The sequence below is a fragment of the Petaurus breviceps genome, unplaced genomic scaffold (genome assembly GCF_028583685.1).
Source record: "Petaurus breviceps papuanus isolate PSGF00001 unplaced genomic scaffold, PetGlider_PUasm1.0 188, whole genome shotgun sequence".
Lineage (NCBI taxonomy): Eukaryota > Metazoa > Chordata > Mammalia > Diprotodontia > Petauridae > Petaurus > Petaurus breviceps.
The window spans coordinates 17134060-17146454 of record NW_027185804.1 but is presented as its reverse complement, the minus strand read 5'-3'; the positions used below and the strand labels follow the sequence as shown (position 1 = coordinate 17146454).

At 37.8% G+C, this 12395-nt stretch overlaps 1 long non-coding RNA gene across 1 annotated transcript in view; it reads right to left on the bottom strand.

Moving 5' to 3' along the window:
• Positions 1 to 204: 204 nt before the first annotated feature.
• LOC138163790 (uncharacterized) overlaps positions 205 to 12395 on the bottom strand; it is an 80462-nt gene continuing 68271 nt past the window's right edge. The window contains exons 2-3 of the long non-coding RNA XR_011168924.1: positions 8499 to 8603; positions 205 to 613 (exon numbers count right to left, since the gene is read on the bottom strand). This is a non-coding gene — a long non-coding RNA (uncharacterized lncRNA). The remainder of the gene's footprint in view (positions 614 to 8498; positions 8604 to 12395) is intronic.

The following is a 12395-nucleotide window of genomic DNA, read 5'->3' as shown; positions in this document are numbered from 1 at the left end:
AAAGGGATCATCAGGACTCTGTGGAGTGGGGAAGGGCCAACCTTTTCCCTTAGTACAATCGCAAAATTTGTTCCACCAACCTCTCTCATAAATTGTTTCCCTCAGCCCTGAGGATCTTCATGGAGGGAAGAGAGAAGGAGAAGGAGGAGGCTCCAAATACAATGAAATTAATGTAGTCACAAAACAAATTTTGTTACTGTATTGATGTTCAATGTGATGTTTTTAACAAAACATTTGATTTTACTTTCCAATTGGAAAAAAAAAGTTTATTTCAGTATCTCAAAGAATAGAGTTAGGAAGAACATACTAAGTGAACCCTGGAAGGTGTCAGCAAAATGAGTTTATCTCATATAACTTTTCCATCCACGGCTGAGTTCAGTGAACCAGCATTGTGGTGCTTGGCTTAGTAGGAACAGTACAAGAAATTTATTAACCTTCCCCCCCAAAAAAATCTCCACTTGTTGAAGACATAGGGAAAATATTTTTAGCCAAAGGGTCTTCTGGTATTCTTCAGATATGCCAGGTATCAGATACTCCCTCTGCTGCAACATTTCTCTTCCTTTGATCTACTTGCAGTTAACTCTTTGGAATTTGCTTTGGTTGGTAATACTGACTAGAAAGACAGAGTAAAAAAGAATTAGGAGGAAAGATTGCAATAAGAAGTTATTGTTGTTGATCATCATTTTGGAAGGGAACCAATGATATCACTATGGTAGTATCTTAACTTGAGTTCAAATTGAATTGAAGTGGAGAGCTATGTGAAGTCTTCAAGGAGAACATAAAGGATCTTCTAGCTGTTTTTGATGAGTTCAAGTCTTCCGAATCAGACAAGTACATTCCAGGGTACATAATTCCTCCTCTTCTAACTCTTCTAGTCAAGATCATTCTACTATCTAACCTAGTCAACAGGAGGTATGATGTGGTGTAACAAAAACTGGATTTGAAATCAAAGAACTTGGACTTGAGAACTTGGGCAAGTCATCTAGTCTAGTGGGGCTCCCAGTATACCCATCTATAAAAAGATAGTACAAGACTAGATGACCTCAAATATCTCTTTAAGCCCTAATTTCTATGATCCATGCCCCCTGATCCTGCCTCCTATGCAAATGAGAAACAATGACTCATGACAATGCCTATGCTATCTCATCTGGGACTGTGATTAATTGATGTTTCTCTCCTCTAAGCAAAATTACCCTATTTCAATGAATTTTCTTTATAGAACTTACTTTGGCATATACCTCCTTTTTTCAGGTTTATTTGCCGTAACTGCATTTCAAAAGCAAAAAAAAAAAAGCATTTTGCAAAATAGCAACATTTTTAGTCATGGTACTTATTGCTAAACAATGGTAGTTGAATATAACTTAAAGTAAAACAAAAAAAAATCTTTCTTCCTCACATTAGTCATAAAATACTAAATACAAAAAAATTGTCCTATGGACAATCGGTGGTGACTGAAAGAAATAGTATATAGAGTCAGTTTCATATGCCTTTAAAAACTTATAATGGCACCCAATTGCTAGCCAAGCAGGGGGAGATGTGTCTAGCAACAGATCATGAACGAACAGTGGGATGCTTATTAAAGGCAAGAACTCCCATTCAAACATTTCCCTTACATTGTATTGATCATTAATGTTCCTTCCTAACATCTGACCTTCTGCCCCTCTTCTCCCATTGCCACTACCCTAATCAGATCTTAATTGCTTCACACCTCGATAACTACCTTGTTATCTCAATAGATCTTCATAAGGCAAGACCCTGAGTCTCTCTAAGATCCTGGTTGCCCTCCTCTGGATATCTTCCCAGTTTATCAATGTCAATCCTAAAATGTGCCACTCAGAACTGAACACAATACTCTCAATATGGTCTGGATCAGGCAAGAATATGATGGGACTGTCATTTCCCTAGACATTATACTTCTTTTAATGGGGCCTTTGTTGTTGTTCCACTGATCAGTCACATATGATTCTTCATAGACCACAGCACACCATGCCCTTCTATTCTCCACTATCTCCTGAAGTCTGTCCAAGTTCATGATCATTACTTTCATGACACTATCTATCCATCTCATCCTCTGCCATCCCCTTCTCTTTTTGCCTTCAATCTTTCCCAATATCACTGTCTTTTCAATGAGTCCCATCTTCTCATTATGCTGCCAAAGTATTTAAGATTCGGCTTCAGTATTTGACCTTCCAGTGAATAGTCTGAATTAATTTCTTTAAGTGTTGGCTGATTTGGTCTCCTTGCTGTCCAAGGAACTCTTCAAGTCTTCTTTAGAACCACAATCCAAAAGCATCAATTCTGTGGAACTCAGCTTTCCTTATAGTTCAACTCTCACAGTTATACATTACTACTGGAAAAGCCACAACTTTGACTATATGGACCTTTATCAATAAGGTGATGTCTCTGTTTTTTAGTATGCTGTTCAGATTTATTACCTTCTCTACTGGATCACCTTTTGCCAGAACTGTCTGCTATAGCCTGTCTGTCTTGAGTAACCCTGCAGAGCATAGCTCATAGTTTCATTGAGCTACAAAAGACTCTTTGCCATGGCAAGGCAGTGATCTAGGAGGCGTTAATGAGGCCTAAGATAGCATTAAGAGTTTTACCATTATATCACATTGTTGACTCATGTCAAGCTTGCAGTCCACTAAAGCCCACAAATCTTTTTTTCAGATGAATAGCTATCTAACCATTGTGAAGGTGAATTTTTAAACCTTTATATTTATCCCTACTAAGGTATATCTCATTATGTTTAGCCCAAGGTTCTAGCAACTCTGTGATCCAATGTTAGCCCTTCTGACCAGCTTTGTGCCTCCTTTAAATACATAGTTGCATGTTTTCCCCACAAAGTCCTACTCTGGTACTGCATTGGGGCATGGCCATGACTTGAGTTTCTAAAAGGTCATTTTAGCAAAGCACAAGTTCTAACAGGTTCTACCATGCCGGAAGGGTGTTAAATATCATCCTAGCAACACATTCTATTTTTTGACCATGTGAATGTCAATAAAGACTTCAATGTGAAGTCTTTATAGGGTCTGAAGTCAATGTGAGGTCTGAGGATCCTTACCCAACTCTTACTCACATTGATGAGTCAATCCCCCAGAGCAAGGCTAGCTGTATCTTTTCTTCTCTAGGGCCTCTAGAAGTATCCCTAAAGAACATTGAGGTTGCCTCTCTAATGCTATCAGCTAGAGTCCCCATGTAGCTGTGTTCTGCCCAAAATTAATCACTAGTTATATTAGCTACTTTCCAGTGATTAGTATCCCAGTATCATTTAACCAATTAGCATTAATTAGATTTCAAAATGGAAAATTTACTGAGTATTCAATCATTTTCGGTCATGTCTGACTCGTCATGACCCCATTTGGAGTTTTTTGGCAAAGACAATGGAGTGGTTTGCCATTTCCTTCTCCAGCTCATTTTACAAATGACGAACTGAGGCAAGCAGAGTTAAATGACTTGCCCAGGGTCACACAGATAATAAGTATCTAAGGCCAGATTGAATTTAGGAAGATGAGTCTTCCTTATTCCAGGTGCCGCATTCTATCCACTGTGCCACCTAGCTGCCCCATATTTACTGAGAAGCTATAGCAAAAAACAAAAATTACAAAGCATTTCCTCCCAGAATCTGGGAGGCACACTCTTTTCTATATCATCTTAGTCTCTGAGGACAAAGGGCTCAACTTCAAGAAGTTACTACCAAGCATTTGCCCCAACAAGTTCATTTCTGAAACTGGCATGGCCAATGGTTAAGTTGCTGATGTGGGTCCCTTTTGACTACTTTAGATCCATCACTATGCTGGGTCAGATAGGTCAGTAGGAGCACAAGCTAGTCCTATACTCCTTCATCTAAGCCCAGGAAAGAACAAATGATAACAGAGGCCATGCAGGATCCAGGTGGAAAGATTAAGGTCTGAAGCTTTTCTCCACTCCCAGAGGCATGTCTTCCCTCAATTTCAGCCAGGGAGGAAAAAGAATGTACTGGTCAGTTAGTTTTCTAAGTATTCTCATCTGAGACTCACTAACCAATGGAAAGGCCCCTCTTCTTCCCATGGCAAATAGATTGGAAACAATACCTGGCTAACATCATGCAGTACAAAGAACACTAAATTTGGACTCAGATTCTATGCATCCAATTTCAACATTAATGATGTTAGCAAAGGAATAGACCCGAAGCCAGGAGAGTAAAGAGTTAATAAAAAGAAACTCAGCAGCAGCCATCTGGTCATTTGGTGTTTAACTTTTGGTCATATCAACCCAGAAAATAAAGGGGGAAAAATGCAGCCCTCACCTACTTCCAGAGAGACAAGAATTGTAGAAGAAAATATGTCAGATGGTACTCAGAACCACAGATTTAAGACCATTTATAAACATTAAGTTGGGATTCAAAATGTGAGACCCTTGTCTAGCAAGCAACAAGCAGGAATGATACAAAATAATATTATTCTTGACATTTGTGCTGCAAAAGAAAGCAGAAAACAAGAGGAAGTTGAAGGTAATCAGATAGATGTTTCACTTGTTCTTGAAGAAGTAAAATTCTAAAGTTGATTTTATATATATATATATATGTATGTATATCATATTGATTGTACCTCCAAAGGCAACAGGAAGCATGATTTCACAGGACATTTGGCCAACTAGTCTAGAAGTGCTCATGATAAACATTTACAAGAAGACTACCATGAAAATAATTGCTGTGTATGTAGCATGTTGTAAAGGATGGGACTCAACATAGCGAGTGGAAATATAACTGATTTTCAAATCAAAAGACCTGGATTCAAATCCCACCTCTGAAATTTATGTATGGGTGATCATGGCTAAATTAAATCTCTATACTTCAGCCTCCTCATCTGAAAAATGGGGATGTTGGACTAGACCTTTGAAGTCCTTTCAAACTATGTTTCTGGAATTAAACTTCAGAGTCAATGATGGTTGTGCTCAGAAATTCTATGAAGGACATGTAAGAAACTCCAAACTCAATCAACATATACTTTAAGAGTCAATGGTTTTATGCCAAGGTGGTCATACAAGAGGTGAAAAACAAGTGGTAAAACATTGAATTGAAGCTATATAATTAGGCTAATAACTCTCGTATTACCCAGCTTACTAGGGCACCTTTTTAAAACATAAAACACTTTAAATATGAGAGATTACTAAGCAGGCCAAATGTAAGTATCTTTTATGGAAGGTTCATCAAACCAGAAGCTTCTTGATAACAGGAGATTAAGAAATTTAGTATCAACTAAATTTTTAAAATACTGGGTTGCTATGGAATAAATGAAAAGAAATGGGATTACACTTTAGTTGGATGCTGCTTGTAGATCCTTGTAAACTGTTCTTGCAGAATATCCCATCTCTCTGTGGGTAGACAAGCATACAGTAAATTCCTGAAGCTCCATGAATGATGCATGAAAGAAATGTAAGTGACACCAACAGCCCTGTGGGCAGCTTCTCAGAGAGCCAAAGTGTAAATCTAGAATAAACAAACCAGGTGGGATTTTCTAACTTCCCTATTGTGCCTGCTTTCATTAAAAACAAAAACAAAAATAGAAGGGCTCCCGAAAATATGGTCTTAGACTTCTGTTTAAGATAGTGGTCTGAAAGGGGAGCCCATCTTTTTTTTATATATACTCCACTAATGCTTTGAAGGCACCAGAACAAATAATGCCCAAGAAATACAAACGAAACAAGACTAAACTCCGTCGTCCGTCCCAGTAGTATATAAAAAGATGACCAGAAGGTAAGAGCTCCAGAGGGGGCATCCCACTAGTAAAGCCAGCATGAGCTCAGGTAAATGGGCTGGAAAATGACACTGGCATCTAGAGTGGGGAAGGCTGAAACAGGTATGGGATGGAAATGCCCAGGTCAAAGAAGGTAGACCACAGAGCTCTTGCCAGGAGCACTGAAATTCGTAGCATATAGGAGGGTGGAAGACAGGAACCCAGAAAACAGAGGCCAGGAGCAATCAGGGCCTTACCACACCATCTAAGATTGTGAAGAATAAGGATACCCTGACACAAAAAAGCAAATCAAAAATTGAAGTGGGAGATTTAAGTAAGCAGGAGAAGATATTAATCTCCATGCAGAAATGTCATAGTTCAAAAAATGCCCAATAGGTAAATCTAGAAAAGACAGTTGCTCTCCCACAACCAAAAGCAGAGCCCAGAGGGGGGGAATGACTTGGCTATAAAGACTACTAGAAGTAGTAGTAGAAGAAATGAAGCAATAGATTAAAAACTGGAATTTTAAATGAAATAAGAGCCCTGGAGAAAAAAAAAACTGGAAAAAAGAAAAATAGCATAGGGCAGGAGGTAGAAAAAGAGGCTTAAACAAAAAATGAATTACCTGAAAACTATAATAGCCGTTATGACTCTCTAAGACAATAAAAAATATCAGAACAAAATCAAAAGATTGAAAAAGCAGAAGAAAATGTAAGGTATTTCATATCAAAACAACTGACCTAGTATAATAGTAATGGAATTTAAAGATCTCCCTGTATTGGCTTGGTTTTCAGATTGATTGTGTTAAAACCTAGAGCTTGTGAATCCCACTTGTGGGATGGACTTGTTGATGTGAAAAAAGAGGGCTGAACTGGGAGAAGCTGATGACATGAATTTAGAGAGACACAAGCAGGGAGAGAGGCAGAAGAATTTTTTGGAAGCAGCATTGTGGAGGCAGAAACAGGGAGGATTGCTGAGGGCCAGTTCGAACTGCCCAGGACTTTTGAGAGCTGCCACCCAGAGCTGCCAAGGACTGAGGAGACATGGCTGTTATGCTGGTACTTTGTCTGTCTGTTTTGATGTTGTTTTGCCAGATTCATCCACTGGTGAAGGACAGGGACAGGGCTGTTGTTGCAGAGGTTCTGGAACCTTGCTGTTGGTTCAGAAGCCCTGAAGAAGGATTTTCTTGTTGTATATTTACAGAAATCTTGGAAGAGGGTTTTGCTAATGTTTTCAGGGGTCCTAGGACTGTTCTGCAGACAGAGAATGAATTAATGAGGACACTTGCAATGTATCTTGTGGCCTTGCTAAGCTTTGTTTCCCCAGGAACAAAGATTGCTGAGAACTTGCCTCAGGTCAAGATGAAGAAAAGACCTCTCTTTGGGTATTAAATGTTGTGCTTAAGCTTGTTGTAACTCTGGGGTAGATGGCCTATTTGGTTGTGATCCAAGGGTGGGGAGCTTTTGACTTTTTTGTGCTTTGTGATTGACTAAATGAATGTACTACCTAGGGGTGGAGTAGTACTTAGAAGAGGGTCTTTGGGATTGACTAAATGAATTATAATGTTCAGGGGTGGAGTAGTACTTGGGAATTATTGAATTATACTTGGTGAATGCTGTATTTTGAATTATACTGTATTTTTATTTTCTCTGTTCTTAATTTGTCACTGAATAAAATGGAGAGCAGCTATGCTGGTATTTTGAGCCTTGGGAAGTTGCCTTTGCTTGGCATTACACCTAGAAAACAGGTCAAGTGGAGATTCATTAGATTCTCTAAAAATAAAGACCAAATAACAAAAGTATCTATGGATACCATATATCAAGAAAACATAAATTAAAACTGTACAGACTTATCAGAACCAAAGGACAAAGTAAAAATAGAATCTACTGGTCATCTCCAAAATATAAATTCAAAGGAATGTCATAGCCAAAAATCCAGAGCTTTTAAGAAAAAGAAAAAAAAATATTGCAATCATGGAGAAAGAAAAAAATCCAAGTACCATGGAACATAGTCAGGATCACACAAGATTTGGCAGCAACTACCAAAAAGAAGAGAAAAATCTTAGAATATAAAATTACAAAAGAGAAAGACTTTCAACCAAGAATAACTTAACACTTATGATTGAGTGTTGGGAGGAAATGGACCTTTAATGGAAGAGAGGATTTTTAAGCATTACTGATGAAAAATATCAGATGAGTAGAAAGTCTGAATTACAAATGCAGGAATCAGGAGAAACATAGAAAAGTGAATACATTTGAGCATTTAAAAGGGAATAAACATTGGTGAAGTACTTATATTTTAATGGGGGAGAAGATATAAGGGCCCCCTCAAAATTCTACTTTTCAATGATCATAGATTCCTAATGATAATAATAATATTCCTAATGGATATTGACAAAAATATTAAATAAAATAGTAACAAACTACAGAAACTTATTAAAAGCAATATATGCACTATGACCAGCTGAGATGTATACCAGGAATGAACAGTTGATTCATTATTAAGGAGGCAAGGAATTTTTTAAGTGTCTACTATATGTCAAGCACTGTGCTAAGTTCTGGGGTTACAAATGCAAGCCAAAAGAAAGATAGTCCTTATTCTCAAGTTTACATTCAAATAGAAGAAGAAATACACAAAAAGGAGCTGAACTCCCTTCTGAGACAAAGGGGAGGTACCCGATAGAGGAAATAGTGATGAAGTCCCAAGAATCAGAAGAGTTAAGAGGGCCTTGATCAGCCTTGACCCAACTCCAAAATGGAGACCCTGGGAAAAACTCACCAATGGGAAGATTGCAATGAGGCAGAAGAATGCTTCAAGGTGAGAAGGCCACAAGCTCTGGGGGAATTTCCAGGGTGAGAGGGCAGGAGACATGGTGGTGAAGTCCTAAGAATCAAAAAGATGAGGTAGAAGGGGCATAACTTTCAATATTATGAAAATTATAAACATTATAGACTACATTAATAATAAGGGATAAGGATGATAATAATAATATAGCTAGGATTTATATAACATTTTTAGGTTTGCAAAATGCTTTAAAAATATAATTTCTTAACCCTGGGAGATAGGTGCTATTATTAGCTCCATTTTACAAATTAGGAAACTGAGGCAGCAGTTAAGTGACTAGCCCAGGATTTAGAAAAGGTAAAGAAACAAAATCATTGCTTTTTGTACATTTTCATCTACAAAAACATTAGTATACTCCAGATATTTATCAAGAAAATGAATTAAAATAATAACTTCAGCAAAATAATAATAGAAATAATAGTAATAACTGGTTTTGCATAATGCTGTAAGATATTTTGTTAAGCCCTTTACAAATATTATCTCATTTTATCATCACAGCAGCCCCAAGAAGTGCAGATGGGAGAAGTAAGTGACTTGAACAGGGTCATACAACTAATATGCCATAATAATATTTGGCGATAAATGCCAGATTTGAATTCAGCTCTTCTTGATCCCAACCATTGCTCCACCTAGCTGCAAGATATAAAATAAATATACACATATCACAAGCCTTTCTGTATTTTACTAACAAAACCTAGCAGGAAAAGGTAGAAAGATAAATTTCCTTTAGAGTAACTACAGATTATATAAACTATTTGGGAGTCCACCTAATAAGAAACACATAGGAACTACATAAAAATATTGTTGTTCAGTTGTGTCCAAGTCTTCATAACCTTATTTGGGGTTTTCTTAGCAAAAATGCTGGAGTAGTTTGCCATTTCCTTCTCCAGCTCATTTTACAATGGAGGAAACTGAAACAAACAGGGTGAAATGACTTACCCAAGGTCACACAGCTAGTAAGTGTCTGAGGCCAGATTTGAACTCAGGAAGATGAGTCTTCCTGACTCTAGGCTTAGCACTCTATCCACTATACTGACTAACTGCCCTATGAAGATATAAAGACAATTATAAAACATTTTTCTTGGAAATAAAGACATACCTAAATAATTGGAGAGAGATTTGGCGATGATTGATATGGCAGACAAGAAAACATGAGATCAGAATATTTTGGTTAGAAACCTAAGCAAACATCTAATCCAATCAGTTCATTTTATAGATGAAAAAACTATTGGTTGACAAGAAACAGAATCAAGGGGCGGCCAGGTAGCACAGCAAATAAGAGCACTGGCCCCAGTGTCAAGATAACCTGGGGATTGAATCCGGGCTCAGACACTTATCACCCACCCAGAAATAACTGGCCATATAACCTTGAGCAAGTTACTTAGCCCCAATTACTTAAAAAAAAAAAAAGAATCAAACTACCAAAGGGATACTTTATAGAGACAGGAAAAAAAATACCAATTTTACCTGGAGGGAAAAAAAAAAGATCAAGAATCTCAAAGAGAATTATTTAAAAAGTGGGAATAAGCTTAGCAGTATTGGATTTTTAAATATGCTACCAAATAGTAATCATCAAAACTATTTAGAAGTAATTTAAAAATAGAAAATTTTATCAATGAGATAAAGGGAAAAGGAAAGGGAAGGTAATAAACATTTACATAGAATCTATTTAAGAACACAAGAAGGTCTAGAAACAAACAGACATAATGGCAAGATTACTATTGGATTTAATAAATGCAAAGACCTTAACCAGCAAGTGTAAAGATTCACTATTTGGCAGTAACTACTAGGAAAAATCAAATAGAAATTAGGTTTACACCAGCATCTCACACTTTGAAACCAAATAAGCTCCAAATGAATACATGATATTGATACAAAAGTTCTTGTTACAAACAAATAAGAGGAATGAATGGGAAAGGAAGTAACTTTGACAACTATAGAGGGAGGAAGGAGTTCTTAACTAAGCAAGAGATAAAAGAGATAATCAGCAATAAAATAAACAGTTTTGATTACATAAAATTAAAAAGGTTTTGTACAAACAAAATCAATGCAGCTAAAATTAGGAGGAAAATAATTAGGAAAGAATTATTATAACAAGTTCTCTGATAAAAGTCTCATATCAGAGATAGATACTGTGTTTCCCCGATAATAAGACACTGTCTTATTATTTTTTTGGACAGAAAAACACCAGAGGGCTTATTTTCAGGGGAGGGCTTATTTTAATGAACATTGACAGCAATTTTAATAAACAGGTAAATGTGAACAAAAAAATGTACCTTTATTCAATAATGATCATGTCATCTTCTTCAACAACATTGTCATAAGTGTCCATACCCTGAATTCCATCCTGGATGTCTTGCGCCTCCATTTCCTTCAGAAGAAGTGGACCCAATCTGTCATGTCCAGCAATATAGCTTTCTTTAAATGAATATGTCTTGTCCAGGTAACCTGCTCGTAGTGCCTTGGCAACACAGCTGTCGGTAATTTTATCCCATGACTTCTTCACCCAAGTCACGACTTCTTGCAGACAGGGCTTCACAAAGTTTCCACGCTGATTTCTTTCCATTCTATTTTCAATGTAGTCATTGACTTCCATGCGCAAATGGTCCTTGAATGGCTTGTTTATTGCAATATCAAGGGTCTGGAGATAGGCAGTCATTCCTGCAGGAATCATTACTTGATCTATTCTTCTCTCTGCAAGGAAGTTCTTCATTTCTTTAGCGCGGTGAGTGCTGGCCGAATCCCAGACTATCAGACCTCTTTGGTTACCTCGCATAACAAGTGGCAGCATTAAATCAACCCACTTTCTTATAACGGCTTGTGTACACCAGGCTTTTTCGGTTTCAAGAACGTAAATGCCAGATACACGTTCAGTCTTATCTTTCTTGCCCTTACTGATGATTAGAGGTGTGGCTTTCTTTCCATCCAAACGAATTGCCAAAACACAGGTGACCTGTGCACTTTCATAGCCAGTGGTAGGAATGTAGATTGACGTTGCACCCCTGTGATGAATTGTTGTTTGAGATCCTTGTCCCATAAACACTGCAGTTTCATCCATAGCAATCATATTGCAGGTTTGGTACTTGGAAATGTCGATCCTATCAATAAAGGACTTGAATGCAAGTGCACGTTTAATAACTTCAGCATCTTCCAGCTTAAACAGTGTTGTTGATCTTCTTAGAGACAGTTCATACCGTTGAAGTAAACCGTCCAACCAGTGTTGTGATGCTTTGAATCCTTCTGAGACCATTTCAAACTCTGGTGCCATTGAAAGGGCAAATGCTTGAATATCAGCCCTGCGCACAACCAAGGCCTTTGCTCTCCTGTCAGCATTCCATTCACCAATGAGGATCTCCAAGTCAGGATATAAGGGCTGCCGACCTGATCCAGACCTGCGCTTTTTCCCTTTTCCCTCATCCACCTGTTGATTGAGGCTATTATAATCTGCTCTCCATTTTCTGACCATTCGAAGATCCAAAAGTTTTTCTTTACAGAAAACTGCAAGATTCTTGCCATGTGACTCCTCTGCAATTGCTTTCTTATACTCAACAGTATACGGTAGCTCTTCCTTTTTGTACTCATGTCTGGGGGTCAAAACAGACAGAATAATAAAATTATGACCATCAGTCCTTCTTTTCACTCCATCATGCCCCCTGAGTTCTTCTTTTTTCCTCCATCATACCCTTTATATCCTCCATCATGCCCCCTCACTCCCGCTTACATACCGGGTTTTTATGTTGTCCTGCCTCAGCTCTCCTCCGCGGCACTGCTCTCAATGGCACCAGCAAGCAAATCACTGGGGAAGAACAGGATGACGCGCTCACTGCTGCA